The following is a 17,621-nucleotide window of genomic DNA, read 5'->3' on the forward strand; positions in this document are numbered from 1 at the left end:
CAGAGGAGCTAGCCAGCTGCGGACCAGCCCAGCCCCGCCAGGGGCAGGAGGCAAACTCGGCCCCAAAGGCAGCATCCCCTACCAAACTGCAAACAGGCCTCCAGTTTCTAACCAAAGACTTCATGAGATTCTGGATGGTCGGCATCCACCGGGAGGGGCGCGGCTAAACACAGGGCGCACGCACCTGACTGGCGCGGGCGGAAACTGAGGCTGGGGCTGCAGAGGGGAGAAGGCGCGCTGCACCCGGGGAGAGAGCGCCCGTCAAGCTCCTGGCTGCCTGAGCTGCTCGGGCAGGGGAAGGCACAAAACGCAGGCGCAACTGAGTCCACGCTTTTGTGGAGTACCCGAAAACTGGAACCGCACACAACCCAGGGCCCGCCCCATATAGAGCAGCATACACGGGGAAAACAGCGCCCCCGCCTCCCCGCAGCGCGACGGAACTAGCGAACCTGAACAAGGGACCACCTCTGCCCGCCTGTGTCAGGGCGGAAATGAGGCTCTGAAGAGACCGGCAAACAGAAGCCAAATAAACAAAGGGAACCGCTTCAGAAGGGACTGGTGCAACAGATTAAAATCCCTGTAGAAAACACCGACTACACCGGAAGGGGCCTGTAGATATCGAGAAGTGTAAGCTGGAATGAGGAGCTATCTGAAACTGAACTGAACCCACACTGACCGCAACAGCTCCAGAGAAATTCCTAGATATATTTTTACCTTTTTTTTTTTACTAAAAAAAAAAAATTTTTTTTTACTTTTCTTTTTTATTTTTTCTCTTTTATTTTCTTTTAAAATTACCTATTACTCCCCCATTACTCCTTAACTTTCACTTTCATATATTTTTACGATTTTCTGAATTAGGAAAAAAAAATTTTTTATCTTGTTTTTTTTTTTTTCTTCTTTTTCTCTTATTTTCTTTTAAAGTCCTCTATTACTCCTCTACTACTCCTTAATTTTCATTTTCATTTCACTATAACCTTGCAAAAAAAAGAGAGAGAGAAGCCCTATTTTTAAACTGAACTTCATATATATTTCTAAAAATTTTTGTGTTTTTGTTTTTAATATTGTATTTTTAAGAGTCTAACCTCTACTCTAGATTTTTAATTTTTGTTTTTCAGTATATGATATAAATTGTGAACATTTAAGAATCCAATATTCAGTTCCCATTTTTACTCAGGAGTGTGTTGATTACTCTCTCCCACTTTTGACTCTCCGTTTTCTAACTCAGAACACCTCTGTTTCCTCCTTTCCCCTTCTCTTCCCAATCCAAATCTGTGAATCTCTGTGGGTGTCTGGGCTACGGAGAACACTTTGGGAACAGAGAACTGCATAGATCTGTCTCTCTCCTCTTGAGTCCCTCTTTTTCTCCTGCTCATCTCTATCTCCCTCCTCCCTCTCCTCTTTTTCATGTAACTCTGTGAACCTCTCTGGGTGTCCCTCATGGCAGAGAATCTTTTCATCATTAACCTAGAAGTTTTATTATCAGTGCTGTATAGTTGGAGAAGTCTTGAGACTACTGGAAGAATAAAACTGAAATCCAGAGGCAGGAGGCTTAAGCCCAAAACCTGAGAACACCAAAAAACTCCTGACTACACAGGACATTAAGTAATAAGAGACCATCCAAAAGCCTCCATACCTACACTGAAACCAACCACCACCCAAGAGCCAGTAAGTTTCAGAGCAAGACATACCACGCAAATTCTCCAGCAACACAGGAACATAGCCCTGAGCGTCAACTTACAGGCTGCCCAAAGTCACACATAACACATAGATCCATCTCAAAACTCATTACTGGGCACTCCATTGCACTCCAGAGAGAAGAAATCCAGTTCCACTCACCAGAACACCGACGCAAGCTTCCCTAACCAGGAAACCTTGACAAGCCAATCATCCAACCCCATCCACTGGGTGAAACCGCCACAATAAGAAGGAACCACAGACCTCCAGAATACAGAAAGCCCACTCCAGACACAGCAATCTAAACAAGATGAAAAGGCAGAGAAATACCCAACAGGTAAAGGAACATGAAAAATGCCCACCAAGTCAAACAAAAGAGGAGGAGATAGGGAATCTACCTGAAAAAGAATTTAGAATAATGATAATAAAAATGATCCAAAATCTTGAAAACAAAATGGAGTTACAGATAAATAGCCTGGAGACAAAGATAGAGAAGATGCAAGAAATCTTTAATAAAGACCTAGAAGAAATAAAAAAGAGTCAATTAAAAATGAATAATGCAATAAGTGAGATCAAAAACACTCTGGATGGAACCAAGAGTAGAATAACGGAGACAGAAGATAGGATAAGTGAGGTAGAAGATAAAATGGTGGAAATAAATGAGGAGAGGAAAAAAGAAAAAAGAATCAAAAGAGATGAGGACAACCTCAGGGACCTCTGGGGCAATGTGAAACACCCCAACATTAGAATCATAGGAGTCCCAGAAGAAGAAGACAAAACGAAAGGCCATGAGAAAATACTCGAGGAGATAATAGCTGAAAACTTCCCTAAAATGGGGAAGGAAATAGCCACCCAAGTCCAAGAAACCCAGAGAGTCCCAAACAGGATAAACCCAAGGCGAAACACCCCAAGACACATATTAATCAAATTAACAAAGATCAAACACAAAGAACAAATACTAAAAGCAGCAAGGGAGAAACAACAAATAACACACAAAGGGATTCCCATAAGGATAACAGCTGATCTATCAATAGAAACCCTCCAGGCCAGAAGGGAATAGCAGGACGTACTGAAAGTAATGAAAGAGAATAACCTACAGCCTAGATTACTGTATCCAGCAAGGATCTCATTCAGATATGAAGGAGAATTCAAAAGCTTTACAGACAAGCAAAAGCTGAGAGAATTCAGCACCACCAAACTAGCTCTTCAACAAATGCTAAAGGATCTTCTCTAAACAGGAAATGCAGAAAGGTTGTATAAACGTGAACCCAAAACAACAAAGTAAATGGCAACGGGACCATACCTATCAATAATTACCTTAAATGTAAATGGGTTGAACGCCCCAACCAAAAGACAAAGACTGGCTGAATGGATACAAAAACAAGACCTCTATATATGCTGTCTACAAGAGACCCATCTCAAAACAAGAGACACATACAGACTAAAAGTGGAGGGCTGGAAAAAAATATTACACGCAAACGGAGAACAAAAGAAAGCAGGAGTCGCAATACTCATATCAGATAAAATAGACTTTCAAATAAAGGCTGTGAAAAGAGACAAAGAGGGACACTACATAATGATCAAAGGATCAATCCAAGAAGATATAACAATTATAAATATATATGCACCCAACATAAGAGCACCACAATATGTAAGGCAAATGCTAACGAGTATGAAAGAGGAAATTAATAGTAACACAATAATAGTGGGAGACTTTAATACACCACTCACAACTATGGATAGATCAACTAAACAGAAAATTAACAAGGAAACACAAACTTTAAATGACACAATGGACCAGCTAGACCTAATCAATATCTATAGGACATTTCACCCCAAAACAATCAACTTCACCTTTTTCTCAAGCGCACATGGAACCTTCTCCAGAATAGATCACATCCTGGGCCATAAATCTAGCCTTGGTAAATTCAAAAAAATTGAAATCATTCCAGTCACCGTTTCTGACCACAGTGCAGTAAGATTAGATCTCAATTACAGGGAAAAAAAAATTGTTAAACATATGGAGGCTAAATAACACGCTTCTGAATAACCAACAAATCATTGGAGAAATCAAAAAAGAAATCAAAATATGCATAGAAATGAATGAAAATGAAAACACAACAACCCAAAACCTATGGGACACTGTAAAAGCAGTGCTAAGGGGAAGGTTCATAGCATTACAGGCTTACCTCAAGAAACAAGAAAAAAGTCAACTAAATAACCTAACTCTACACCTAAAGCAACTAGAGAAGGAAGAAATGAAGAACCCCAGGGTTAGTAGAAGGAAGGAAATCTTAAAAATCAGGGCAGAAATAAATGCAAAAGAAACTAAAGAGACCATAGCAAAAATCAACAAAGCTAAAAGCTGGTTTTTTGAAAAAATAAACAAAATTGACAAACCATTAGCAAGACTCACTCAGAAACAAAGGGAGAAGAACCAAATTAACAAAATTAGAAATGAAAATGGAGAGATCACAATAGACAACACTGAAATACAAAGGATCATAAGAGACTACTACCAGCAGCTCTATGCCAATAAAATGGACAACTTGGAAGAAATGGACAAATTCTTAGAAAAGTATAACTTTCCAAAACTGAACCAGGAAGAAATAGAAGATCTTAACAGACCCATCACAAGCAAGGAAATCAAAACTGTAATCAGAAATCTTCCAGCAAACAAAAGCCCAGGACCAGATGGCTTCACAGCTGAATTCTACCAAAAATTTAGAGAAGAGCTAACACCTATCTTACTCAAACTCTTCCAGAAAATTGCAGAAGGTAAACTTCCAAACTCATTCTATGAGGCCACCATCACCCTAATTCCAAAACCAGACAAAGATGCCACAAAAAAAGAAAACTACAGGCCAATATCACTGATGAACATAGATGCAAAAATCCTTAACAAAATTCTAGCAAACAGAATCCGACAGCATATTAAAAAAATCATACACCATGACCAAGTGGGCTTTATCCCAGGAATGCAAGGATTCTTTAATATCCACAAATCAATCAATGTAACACACCACATTAACAAATTGAAAGATAAAAACCATATGATTATCTCAATAGATGCAGAGAAAGCCTTTGACAAAATTCAACACCCATTTATGATTAAAAATCTCCAGAAAGCAGGAATAGAAGGAACATACCTCAACATAATAAAAGCTATATATGACAAACCCACAGCAAGCATTACCCTCAATGGTGAAAAATTGCAAGCATTTCCCCTAAAATCAGGAACAAGACAAGGGTGCCCACTCTCACCACTACTATTCAACATAGTGTTGGAAGTTTTGGCCACAGCAATCAGAGCAGAAAAAGAAGTAAAAGGAATCCAGATAGGAAAAGAAGAAGTGAAACTCTCGCTGTTTGCAGATGACATGATCCTCTACATAGAAAACCCTAAAGACTCTACCAGAAAATTACTAGAGCTAATCAACAAATATAGTAAAGTTTAAGGATGTAAAATTAGCACACAGAAATCCCTTGCATTCCTATACACTAACAACGAGAAAACAGAAAGAGAAATTAAGGAAACAATACCATTCACCATTGCAACAAAAAGAATAAAATACTTAGGAGTATATCTACCTAAAGAAACAAAAGACCTATACATAGAAAACTATAAAACACTGATGAAAGAAATCAAAGAGGACACAAACAGATGGAGAAACATACCATGTTCATGGATTGGAAGAATCAATATTGTCAAAATGGCTATACTACCCAAAGCAATCTATAGATTCAATGCACTCCCTATCAAGCTACCAACAGTATTTTTCACAGAACTAGAACAAATAATTTCACAATTTGTATGGAAATACAAAAAACCTCGAATAGCCAAAATAATCTTGAGAAAGAAGAATGGAACTGGAGGAATCAACCTGCCTGACTTCAGACTCTACTACAAAGCCACAGTCATCAAGACAGTATGGTACTGGCACAAAGACAGAAATATAGATCAATGGAACAGAATAGAAAGCCCAGAGATAAATCCACGAACCTATGGACACCTTATCTTCGACAAAGGAGGCAAAGATATACAATGGAAAAAAGACAACCTCTTTAACAAGTGGTGCTGGGAAAACTGGTCAACCACTTGTAAAAGAATGAAACTAGAACACTTTCTAACACCATACACAAAAATAAACTCAAAATGGATTAAAGATCTAAATGTAAGACCAGAAACTATAAAACTCCTAGAGGAGAACATAGGCAAAACACTCTCCGACATAAATCACAGCAGGATCCTCTATGACCCACCTCCCAGAATATTGGAAATAAAAGCAAAACTAAACAAATGGGACCTAATGAAACTTAAAAGCTTTTGCACTACAAAGGAAACTATAAGCAAGGTGAAAAGACAGCCCTCAGATTGGGAGAAAATAATAGCAAATGAAGAAACAGACAAAGGATTAATCTCAAAAATATACAAGCAACTCCTGCAGCTCAATTCCAGAAAAATAAATGACCCAATCAAAAAATGGGCCAAAGAACTAAACAGACATTTCTCCAAAGAAGACATACAGATGGCTAACAAACACATGAAAAGATGCTCAACATCACTCATCATCAGAGAAATGCAAATCAAAACCACAATGAGGTACCATTACACGCCAGTCAGGATGGCTGCTATCCAAAAGTCTACAAGCAATAAATGCTGGAGAGGGTGTGGAGAAAAGGGAACCCTCTTACACTGTTGGTGGGAATGCAAACTAGTACAGCCGCTATGGAGAACAGTGTGGAGATTTCTTAAAAAACTGGAAATAGAACTGCCATATGACCCAGCAATCCCACTTCTGGGCATACACACCAAGGAAACCAGATCTGAAAGAGACACGTGCACCCCAATTTTCATCACAGCACTGTTTATAACAGCCAGGACATGGAAGCAACCTAGATGCCCATCAGCAGATGAATGGATAAGGAAGCTGTGGTACATATACACCATGGAATATTACTCAGCCATTAAAAAGAATTCATTTGAACCAGTCCTAATGAGATGGATGAAGCTGGAGCCCCTTATGCAGAGTGAAGTAAGCCAGAAAGATAAAGACCATTACAGCATACTAACGCATATATATGGAATTTAGAAAGATGGTAATGATAACTCTATATGCAAAACAGAAAAAGAGACACAGATGTACAGAACAGACTTTTGGACTCTGTGGGAGAAGGCGAGGGTGGGATGTTTTGAGAGAACAGCATCAAAACATGTATATTACCAAGTGTAAAACAGATCACCAGCCCAGGTTGGGTGCATGAGACAAGTGCTCGGGCCTGGTGCACTGGGAAGACCCAGAGGGACTGGGTAGAGAGGGAGGTGGGAGGGGGGATCAGGATGGGGAATACATGTAAATCCATGGCTGATTCATGTCAATGTATGACAAGACCCACTGTGGTATTGTAAAGTAATTAGCCTCCAACTAATAAAAATAAATGAAAAAAAAAAAAGCACAAAAACAAAACTTCAATATTATTAACTCTAGACCTTTGCCTACAAGTCTTTTTAACATTCTCTATGATGAATAAAAATTATGCACACACACAAAAAAATTATGCATAAAACACCTTTTTCCACTTTCTTTTTGAGGTGAAATTTATGTAACATAAAAACCATTTTAAAGTGAACAGTTGAGTGGCATTTAGTACATTCACAATATTGTGCAGCTGCCACCATTATCCAGTTCTGAAACACTTCACATCACTCTAAAATGAAACTCCATACCTCTTAAACTGTTAATTCCCACACATAAAGCACTTTTGCTAGGTACAGAAGTAGGATGATTGTCTCAAAGAAAAGCACTTCTGCATTGAGTTACACTGATCTAGCCTTTTTTTTAAGGGAAAAAAATATTTTAAAAAAAGCAAATACCTTTTACTTTATGTGAAAGGCTGACGTCCCTAGTAGTTCAGTTGGTAAAGAATCCGCCTGCAATGCAGGAGACCTGGGTTCAATCCCTGGGTTGAGACGATCTCCTGGAGAAGGGAATGGCTACCCACTCCAGTATTCTGGCCTGGAGAATTCCACGGACTGTGTAATTCATGGGGTCACAAACAGTCAGACACAACTGAGTGACTTTCACTTTATGTGAAAGGAATGGTCAAACATGCGAAATACAGTTATTCAGACTTGAATGTCTGGCAAACATTTTCTCAAAAATGTATGAAATGGGTTTGTTACACTTTAAGTAAAATAGTTGATGATATTTGTTGTCAGTGATAAAACTGGAGCTTCATTGGAATTTTGCAAAACTTGAATGTCCCACCATGCACTTGACAGCTTCCCAGTCCTAATGTGTTTTCTGCTTAGATGGGTAGTAATATTAACAAAAGTGAATTTTTGATATCTCATAATAAACTATGCCTACATTTGGAAGAGCTGCATAACCCAGTGAACCAATCTTTTCCAAATGACCAATGCATAATGTCACCCAATCATGCATGAATAAAAGATCTATTCAAAGTACAGGACAAACCAATAGAGTTTAGTGTGACTGAGTACAAAAGTTTCATTCAGATGAATTTATGCAACTAAACTTGAAGAAACTACCTCTTCTCAAGTTTTAGTGTAGTGTCAAAAAAAGAATATCTACAACCGTCCGAACTGTATGAGACTGTAGAGTCTTCATGTATTTCAACAGAAACAAATTGACATAGGCTGAATGCAGAAGCAGATAGGAGAATACAGAATTCGTCTCTTAAATCAAACCTTAATAAGACCTGCAAATGTGTAAAACAATGCCATTCTTCTCAGTAAATTTTTCATTCTGGAACACAAGTAGTTTTTAATGAAAATATGTAATTTATATTACCATGTCTTGGGTTTGTAATATTATTTTTAAGTCATGTATCTTTTAGTAAATGACAAGATACTTTAGTATCTTGTCAGTTTTAATTCTTAACAAGGTAAGAACAAGGTAATTCTTAACAAGGTTATCAATTGACATAACCTACATAACTAAAGCTATTCAAGGTCCTCAATAATTTTTTTAAATATTATTTGTTTATTTGGTTGTGCCAGGTCTTAGCTGTGGCATACAGAATGCTCAGTCTGTAGTTGCCACATATGGGATCTAGTTCCCTAGACCAGGAATCGAACCCGGGGCCCCTGCATTGGGAGCACAGTCTTAGCCACTGGACCACTAGGTAAGTCCCAGGGTCCTCAATAATTTTTAAGGAAACCAAGATACAGAACCACTGCCATTTTCATTGGAATTTCTCCATTGCAAAGACATCTTTAGTCGGTAAGTGAATTTTTAAACTTAAATAGTTATGTTTAACATATATGTGGAAAAACATAGCAGATAAAACCCAGTATAACAGGTATCTTTGCTTAGGATGAGGCTAAGTTTATTTATGTAAAGTGAGGAACTGATTTAAAGAAAAATGTAGGGACATCACTGGTGGTCCTGTGGATAAGAATCTACCTTGCAATGCAAGGGACTCAGGTTCAGTCCCTGGTCAGGGAACTCAGGTCTCACATGCCACCATAGGCAAGTAAGCCCTCATGCCTCAACAACTGAGCCAGTGAGGAAAGACCTGGCACAGCCAAATAAATAAATATTGAAGGAGAAAAAGAAAGAAAAATGTGACATATATATTAATCAAACCTGATGATGTCAAAAATTCATGAGGATAGCACTCAAATGACTGGTCATTGGGAAACACTGAAATAATGATAGAGTTTTTAACGGGGGCAGACCTGCCACCACACCTTACCATGTGGATGATGTCATATGTAAAATGAATTATGGTGGGAGTTAAATAAATGAGCAGGAGCACTGATGTGCTTCCAGTCCTCCTCCCAGGGAGAGGTCCCCAGCAGTGCGGTGCTGCAATAGGAAGTCGGAGGCCTGGATTCCTGACCCAGTTGAGCCACTGACTCACTGTCTGACCTGATCCCGCCCTCAGGGCCTCAGTTTTCTCATCCAGAAAATGACAGAGTAGCATGTCACCCTCTCTGTGGAGCCTCCCAGTCCTACCAACCATCCTCTGATTAAAGGATTCAGCTTCTCCTTGTTTAATTATGGCTTCAGAGAATCACAGATTTGCAGCTGGAAAGGATTCAAGAGCTCCAAGTCTCTCTGGCAAGCCCCTCCTGTGCTCCCCCACCCGATTAATTTCATGAATGAGGGAACTGAGGCCCAGAGAGGTTAAAAAGCCTGCTGGGGGGGGAGTGGGGGTTGTCAACAGGTAATGCCCCAGGGTCCAATGGGGAAATGAGAGTGCTTCCTCTACACTTTGATGAATGATTTAGATGTTTGGTGGTTTAGACACCACTTAGGTTTTAATAAATACTGCACAATTCTGCTGGGGATGTGAATCCCACTTCAGCCTAAGAAAATCAATGCGGCTGGTCAGGAACACTGTGTTAACCAGACTGATGGACCGCTTTGTGTTACTAACTAAATCCACCTTGAAAAGGCCAATTTCCCCTTCTAAATTCCCCCCAGGGAAGGCAGAGAAGGTGAAATTGGCAAGGAGAGGATAGAAGGGGGCATGGGGCAGGGAACCATAGGAGAGGAGGGGCACCTCCCTCGGTCTCCTCTCCATCCCTCCTCCTCTCTCTACCATCCCTCCTCCTCTCTCTACTAGCTTGGCTGTAAGAGGACACACCACCCTCGGCGCCCGGCTTGCTCTGCCCAAAGCTTCCCCGCAGCTTGGGCCAACTCAAAGCCACAAATAGAACCAGAATCCACTGAAAATAGCTCCTCCTCCCTTCTGCCCAGAGTTTCCAAGCGCTGCCAGGAAGGCCCTGCCCCCACCAGCCACAGGCCCCAAGCAGGGAACTCAGGTGGAGGGACACTCAGACCACGGCCAGGGACCATCTCAGGAGCAACAGTCCCAGTAATAGCTGACCCTTATTAAATGCTGGCCCCCTGCCAGTCCTGCGGGGAGCTCTAGCTGTCAGCAACCCAACAAGGAAGTGCCAGGCGATCAACCCCATCACGCACATGAGGCTCTGACAGCTGAGGAGCTCGCCCAGAGCCACAGAGCCAGAGAGAGGGGGAGCAGGGGTCCACGTGGTTAACCACGGAGCTGCCTGTATGCCTCTCTCCACACAACAAACGTCAGCTCGCCCCAGCTTCCTGAGGCTGTGGGACCTCAAGCTAGGCAGGTCTTCCCTTGCCAGCCGGGGAAACTGAGACCCAGAGAGAGGCAAGTCTTGCCCAAAGACACTTGGTAAACAAGTGAATCAAGTACCCAGGTCTCTCAGCTCAGAGGCCAGTGGTTTTCGCAAAGGTTGGAGCAAATAGAGACTCCCTTGTTCCTTTTATGTAAAAGCCCCATCGGTCTTTTCTTTTTTCCCTAACATTTCAGCCTCCGCCCACTTCCCACCAGAGCAGAGAACCTGCCCCTAAACATCCTCTGACAGCCAGGCATCCTGAGATTACCTCTTCTTCCCCCTCTGCTCAGGGTGTTTAATGTTCTAGGGGAAGAAAGCAAACAGCAGCGCATAAATCATGGGTGACACAGGCTGGGTTTCTCCTTTGCTGAGAATGAAGCAGACAGGTCCCAGCAAGGGAAGAGAATTAGCAGGGATTTGCTGGCTCATTTAAATTCAAGGTCCAAAAGACACACATTTCTCCTACCCCTGAGACTTAGATAAATTTTCCTCTGCCCCGAGATCCCATTTGTTATCAAATAATTCTGCAAAACAGTCTTTGCCTCCAAGGTGATGACAAGAAAGACGAGAATAAGGCTGCAAAAGCTCTGCTGGAAAGGAATTAAGTTATTTAAGAAGCAGTCTAAGGGTATGAAAAAGAATCTCTCACCTGGTGTCAAAAAAATCTCGGTTCCATTCCCAGACCTGCTAAAGTGTCTGCCAAGCTGCCTCAGTTTACCCAATGTGTCTGAGAAGCAAAAAGTATACACACTCTTTTTTTTTTTTTTGGCATGTCTCATGGCATGCAGGATCTTATTTCCCCAAGCAGGGACAGAACCTGTGCCCCTTATGTTGGAAGCACAGTCTCACCACTGTGAGAAATGTGAGGACACCACCAGGGAAGTCCTCACACTGGATCTTCTTGTTTGTTAGCAATGCTTGTTGAGTACTCCCTCTGTCAAGCATGATGCCAAGCTCTGCAGATGCAACAGCGAACAAGACAAAACCAGTCCCTGCTCTCCAGGGACTTATAGTCTGATTGACACAACAAAGTCAACAGAAGGCAGATAAGTACTCTGATGGAGAAGATACAGGATTTACAGTAGCAGTTAAGTAGAGAACCCACCCCACTCTTCTAGGAGTCCAGGTAACATTGATACAGAGGCTGGAAAGAAAGGAAGGGATTAATTGGGTGAAAGTCAAGAGAAAGGATGGCTCAGGAACAGGGAACAGCACATACCAAGACCCAGAGGCAAAAGAGAGCCAACCTGATTGCTGAACCAACCAACTGGAGCAAGTATAGGTTTATTTGGGCATCTTTCTGTGCAGCAGGCTTACCCTTTTAAGATTAAAATCATGCCGAAGTTCTATGACTTCATGTTGTGTTAATAATAGATTGCAGACTAGATTCCTTAATGGTTGCATTCTTTTAATATTACAAATTCCTTCATCAGCACCTCTAGGAAATAATCAACCCTGTTCCAACAAGTATCTGGATGCTAACAAACCCTTTCATTGGATGTATGCCATCTGTCTCTCCGAGTCTTACATTCTTGACTTTTTAAGGTTGAGTCTTCCAGGACACGACCCACTCCATCCTTCTTCATCAGGGCATACACGGCATAAAGAGCCAGCTGGTATGATCTGGGGGTCTTGTTCTTACAAGGAAATTACAGAATTATATCCGTCAGAGAGAAGAAATCATCCTGCACCCCTAGTCCAGTGGCATGGAAGATTGCCAGCGAACACCTCTCTGGGAAATGTGGTTCTAAAGGCAGATAACAGAAGACCAGAGATGCAGCTAGAATGAGTCTTTGCTTTCCAACAGTGAGGCTGGGTGACTTACAAAGTGTCTAGATCAGCTGTCAGCCCCAACTGATTGGTCTTTAGTTTCGGAATTACACATTCTGAGGAATGCTATTATGTAGCTATCATCAAAGTAAACAGAACAAAACCAAAGTTTCCCAACTGAATAAATTTGGGACATGCTGAGTTCAACAAAGGTAGCCAGTTTATTTTCTTTGCTGCGGAACTTCTCAGGGACCTGATATGCTGATATACATAATGGTCTTTTAAGAAGAGATTATTATGGAGTTTTCAGAGTTTCCAGAACTCTTTTGAGCTGAGGACATATTTCCCTGTTTCTGAGAGCTAGGTTCCCTGGAATCCACCATGGGAAATACTGCATTAACTATATCATGCTCATGTAGCGTTTTGCCCTTACATATAAGGAAGTCCAATCTATACATTTTGGATGGATGAATAGATGGATAGCTCGACCTTATTGTGTGACCTCAAGTATATGACATCCTCCCCTTCTGTGAGCCTCAATCTTATCCTCTACAACAGGAGCCAGCAAACTTTTTCTGAAAAGGACCAGATTGAAAATACTTTAGGCTTTGTAAGCCACATACATCTCTGTGGCATATTCTCTCCTTTTACCTTTTTTTCTTTCTTTGACCAACCCTTTTAAATGTATTGATGGAGGGACTTCGCTGATGGTCCAATGGCTAAGATTCCATACTCCCGTTGCAGGGGACCTGGGTTTGATCCCTGATTCAGGGAACTAGATCCCACATGCCACAGCTAAATAAGATCCCACAGACCATAACAAAGATGGAAGACCCAGCACAGCCAAATAAATAAATCAATAAATGTTTTAAAAATTGCTTTGGGTTCTTGGCTCAGAAACAGATCCATCAGATACACCCAACTGATTCTTGACAGAGGTATAAAAGCAATTCAGTAGGAGAAACATCATCTTTTAAACAAATGTTGCTGGAGCAATTGGACATCCATAGATAAAAAAAAAAAAAAAAGAACTTTGGCCTAAGCCATACACCATGTATAAAAATTAACTCAAAATTAATCAAGGATTTAAATATAACATACAAGACCATAAGATTTTTAGGGAAAAAAAGACAGAGATCTAGGGTTAGGCAAAATGTTTTTAGACTTGACACCCCAAGCATCATGACACACCATGCATGATATGAAAAGTTGATAAGTCGGACCACCTCAGAAATAAAACCTTAGACTCTGTGAAAGACCCTGGGACTTCTCTGGTGGTCCAGTGGTTAAGACTATGTGCTTCCACTGCAGGGGACTCTGGTTACTCCCTGGTCCCGGAACTAAGATCCCACATGCCACATGGCATGGCAAAAAACCCCAACAACTCAGCAGTAAAAATCAAATAATTCAATTAGAAAATGGGCTGAAGACATGAACAGACACTTCACTGAAGAAAGTACACAGATGGCAAATAAGCACATGAAAAGATGTCCAACATTGAAACCATACAAGGTATAACAATAAACCTACCAGAATGGCTAAAATAAAAAATGACACCAAGGGCTGGTAAGGAAGCAGAGGAACTGTATCACTTATACACTGCTAGTGGGAGTGTAAAATTATAGTCACTCTGGGAAAAAAGCATGGCAATTTCTTACAAAGCCATGTATACACTTACCAATACCCAGCAGATGTGTTCTTGGGCATTTGTTGGGGAGAACTGAAAACTTATGTTCACACAAAAACCTGTACATGATTGTCCATAACAGCTTTAGTCACAGTAGACCCAAACTAGAAACAAACCAAATGTCCTTCAATGGCTGAATGTAAAGCAAACTTTGGCATATCCATGCCATGGAATACTATAAAAAATAATATTTATTAATAAATATTTAGTAATAGAAAATAAATAGTAATTTTAAAAAAGGGAAGAGCTATTGACACCTGCAACAACTTCATGGGATGTCAAGGGAATAATGCTGGTTGAAAAATGCCAACCTTAAAAAGCTACTTACAGGATGATTCTATATATATAAGATTCTTGCAGTGACAAAATTGTAGAGATGGAGAATACATTAGTGGTTGCCTGGGGCTAGGGAAACAAATAAAAAATTATTTAAGAAAATGTTTTTGATATTTATTTTATTTATTTATTTGGCTGCACTGGGTCTTAGTTGCAGCACGAGGGGTCTTTAGTTGAGAATCTTTGATCTTCTTTGCACCATGTAGGATCTAGTTCCCTGACCAGGGATCAAACCCTGGCCTCCTGCTTTGAGAGCACAGAATCTTAGCCACTAGACCACCAAGTTCCACTCTTCTATATCTTGACTGTAATGGTAATCAAACAAATCTACACATGTGGTAACATTGCAGAACTACACACACACACACACACACACACACGAATGCATGTAAAACATGAAATTTAGATAAGTGGGTGGACTATATCAATGTCAATTTCCTGGTTGTGATATGGCACTATAATTATATAGGGGAAAATTGGCAAAAGACAAGGGACTATTTTTTACAACTGCATGTGAATCTGCAATTATCTCAAAATAAATGTGGTGGGTTTTATTTTTTTTAATTCCTTTGAATTTTTGGCCCAAGATGGTTCTTTTGAGGGGTAAGGGTGCGTTTAGCTTTCATTTGCCTACCAGGGTCTCACATGATAACCCTTAGCAAAGCCTGTACATCAGGTACTGGGTTAAGTGCTCTCCATAGGTGATCTCTTTTAATAGAACCTTCCCTGGTGAGCCAGTGGCTAAGACTCCACTCCCAATGCAGGGTGCCCAGGTTTGATCCCTGGTCAGGAAACTAGATCCCACATGCTGCAGCTAAAAGACCCTGCATGCCACAACTAAGACCCATGAAGGCAAATAAATAAATAGTTTTAAAAAAAAAGAAACTGATGAAGTCAGAAACACTGTTATCATATCTTCATTTATTAGATGAGGAAACTGAGGCTTAGCAAAGCCAATCCATATGGTGATTAGGCTTCCCTGGTAACTCAGCTGGTAAAGAATCCACCTGCAATGCAGGAGACCCCAGTTTGATCCCTGGGTTGGGAAGATCCACTGGGGAAGGGATAGGCAACCCACTCCAGTATTCTTGGGCTTTCCTGGTGTCTCAGCTGGTAAAGAATCCATCTGCAATGCAGGAGACCTGTGTTCGATCTCTGAGTAGGGAAGATCCTCTGGAGAAGGGAACAGCTACCCACTCCAGCATTCTGGCCTGGAGGATTACATGGACTGTATAGAGTTGGACATGACTGAGCAACTTTCACTCACACATATAGTGATTAAGAGCCAGGAACAAAATCAGAGCCTCTGAGTCTAAGACCCACACCCTTAACCTCTGCACAAGTCCTCTTTGATCAGATGCCACGTGGCATTGGTCTTTGGCTTGGTCTGACCTTCAACCTGGGACAAAAGGCTAGATCTTTCCTTTAAGTAGCTTCCGGGCATGGCAGTACTACAGTGGAAGGAACACGAGATCCTTCCACTAGATTCCCCAAGACAATTCCACTTCCCAAGACTGAGTCTCAGTCCCAATACCATCAGGCTGCGTGGCCTTAGAAACAAACGTCACTTGGGTCTGAGCTTCCTCCCCCTTAAATCAGAGCTTGTAATTCCAGCCCTGTCGGTGGATCAAATGAAGTAATGCATTTCAAAGGGCTTGGGCCACTCCAAAGGGGGCAGTTATTATTAATAACAGGGCACCATGAAATAAATTCTAAATATAGGCCACTTGCTCCTATTTATCTTCTGGCTTGACGGTAAATGTTCTGAGGGCATGGGCTGAGTTTTAACTTTTTTATTTTCTCCTAACCTCCCCTTATAAAGTGCTCACAAAAATAGCAGGTTTCTAAAAATCCTTGTTAACGGCTATGTCGGTAGAAATGTGATCAGAATGCAAAATGAAAAATTGACAAACTGAGGGTAAAAAGGAAGAACCCTGTTCTTTAACTGCACTTTTCTTATAAATTGTGAAGAGTACAGAGAATAGTCTCAGTCAAAAACTGGCTTCTGAATATCCTGCCTTAAAACCCCAGATAACTCTTTGTTTTCAGTTTTGGAAGTGTGGGTTCTATCTTTTTAGGGGCATGGAAGAATGTGAAATTTGCAAAGCCCTTTGAGGTACAGGATGTTCTTGCTATTTATACCAACCAGGATCTATGGCTGTTTTGGGGGCAAGGTTTTTCCACATAAAATCAACCATTTTTCCCACCCTTTTCCTAGTTATGACAACCTTGAAAACTCACAAACAAATTCCTCAGCTTTATTACTAATGCCAATAACATGGACTTTTAAAACTGCCTTTCATCTCGACATCTTGAGCAATGTTGCAAACAGTAATTAAACTTCAACACCCTGGTGAAGGAGGCATTAATTATTCAACCCACTTTCCAAACAGATAAACCCAGAATTACAAATTAGAGGTCTGGCCATGGGTCACCAGGGATAGAAATAGAGATGATAACAAAATGAAGAATTCCAGGCCTCTCAGATCTTAGATTCAACAAGGGATGCAGAGTAAGAGGCTGTGGAGATGCCCTCTCAGTGCCCAGCGGAGGAACAGGGCAGATTCAATGACACTTAAGAAAATGAAGTGCAGGGTGGGTGGGGGGCAGGGGCGGCAGGGAGGACTTAAAACCATTCCCTGCCAGTCCAGTGGTTAAGACTCTGAGCTTCCACTGCAAGGCGTGCGGGTTTAATCCCGGTGGGGGGAACTGACATCCTGCATGCCACGTGGCAGAGCCAAAAAAAAAAAAAAAACTACTTAGAAAAGAAAATAAATGTATTTGATCCATAAAACATGAAGGTGAAGAAGAGTGTGATTAAAATGTGGGATATAGTTCCCTGACCAGCGGTTGAACCCAGGCATTGGGAGCTTGGAGTCTTAGCCACTTGACCACCAGATAAGTCCCTGTCTCTGGTTTTTGGCTACTATGACCTTCTTGTACATGTTGTTTGGTGGACCTAAGCATTTATTTCTATGGGAGCATATGGGCTTCCCTGGTGGCTCAGCAGTAAAGAATCCGCCT

Source organism: Dama dama, chromosome 5 (genome assembly GCF_033118175.1).
Source record: "Dama dama isolate Ldn47 chromosome 5, ASM3311817v1, whole genome shotgun sequence".
Lineage (NCBI taxonomy): Eukaryota > Metazoa > Chordata > Mammalia > Artiodactyla > Cervidae > Dama > Dama dama.